Source organism: Physeter macrocephalus, chromosome 7, assembly GCF_002837175.3.
Source record: "Physeter macrocephalus isolate SW-GA chromosome 7, ASM283717v5, whole genome shotgun sequence".
Lineage (NCBI taxonomy): Eukaryota > Metazoa > Chordata > Mammalia > Artiodactyla > Physeteridae > Physeter > Physeter macrocephalus.
The window spans coordinates 38,853,828-38,855,561 of record NC_041220.1 but is presented as its reverse complement, the minus strand read 5'-3'; positions in this window follow the sequence as shown (position 1 = coordinate 38,855,561).

Genomic DNA, 1,734 nt, shown 5'->3' with positions numbered 1-1,734 from the left:
AACAAGATGGACTTAATTGATATTTATAGGACAGTCCATCCAAAAACAACAGAATACACATTTTTCTCAAGTGCTCATGGAACATTCTCCAGGATACATCATATTTTGGGTCACAAATCAACCCTTGGTAAATTTTAAAAAATTGAAATTGTATCAAGTATCTTTTCTGACCACAATGCTATGAGACTAGATATCAATTACAGGAAAATATCTGTAAAACATACAAACACATGGAGGCTAAACAATACACTACTTAATAATGAAGTGATCACTGAAGAAATCAAGGAGGAAATCAAAAAAATACCTAGAAACAAAGGACAATGGAGACATGACGACCCAAAACCTATCCGATGCAGCAAAAGCAGTTCTAAGAGGGAAGTTTATAGCAATACAATCCTACCTTAAGAAACAGGAATCTCAAATAAACAACCTATCCTTGCACCTAAAGCAATTAGAGAAAGAAGAACAAAAAAACCCCAAAGTTAGCAGAAGGAAAGATATAATAAAGATCAGATCAGAAATAAATGAAAAAGAAATGAAGGAAATGATAGCAAAGATCAATAAAACTAAAAGCTGGTTCTTTGAGAAGATAAACAAAATTAATAAACCATTAGCCAGACTCATCAAGAAAAAAAGGAAGAAGACTCAAATCAATAGAATTAGAAATGAAAAAGGAGAAGTAACAACTGATACTGCAGAAATACAAAAGATCATGAGCAATTACTACAAGCAACTCTATGCCAATAAAATGGACAACCTGGAAGAAATGGACACATTCTTAGAAATGCACAATCTGCCAAGACTGAACCAGGAAGAAATAGAAAATATAAACAGAACAATCACAAGCACTGAAATTGAGACCTGTGATAAAAATCTTCCAACAAACAAAAGCCCAGGACCAGGTGGCTTCACAGGCGAATTCTATCAAATATTTAGAGGAGAGCTAAAACCTATCCTTCTCAAACTCTACCAAAATATAGCAGAGGGAGGAACACTCCCAAACTCATTCCATAGAAAAACAACAGAATACACTTTCTTCTCAAGTGCTCATGGAATATCCTCCAGGATAGATCATATCTTGGGTCACAAATCAAGCCTTGGTAAATTTAAGAAAATTGAAATCATATCAAGTGACTTTTCTGACCACAGCGCGATGAGACTAGATATCAATTACAGGAAAAAAAACTGTAGAAAATACAAAAACATGGAGGCTAAACAATATGCTACTAAATAACCAAGACATCACTGAAGAAATCAAAGAGGAAATTAAAAAATACCTAGAAACAAATGACAATGAAAACACGATGACCCAAAACCTATGGGATGGAGCAAAAGCAGTTCTAAGAGGGAAGTTTATAGCAATACAGTCCCACCTCAAGAAACCAGAAACATCTCAAATAAACAACCTAAGCTTACACCTAAAACAATGAGAGAAAGAAGAACAAAAAGAAACCCGAAGTTATCAGACAGAAAGAAATCATAAAGATCAGATCAGAAATAAATGAAAAACAAATGAAGGAAACAATAGCAAAGATCAATAAAATCAAAAGCTGGTTCTTTGAGAAGATAAAAAAAATTGATAAGCCATTAGCCAGACTCATCAAGCAAAAAAAGAGAGAGGACTCAAATCAACAGAATTAGAAATGAAAAAGTAGAAGTAACAACTGACACTGCAGAAATACAAAGGATCATGAGAGATTACTACAAGCAGCTATATGCCAATAAAATGGACAA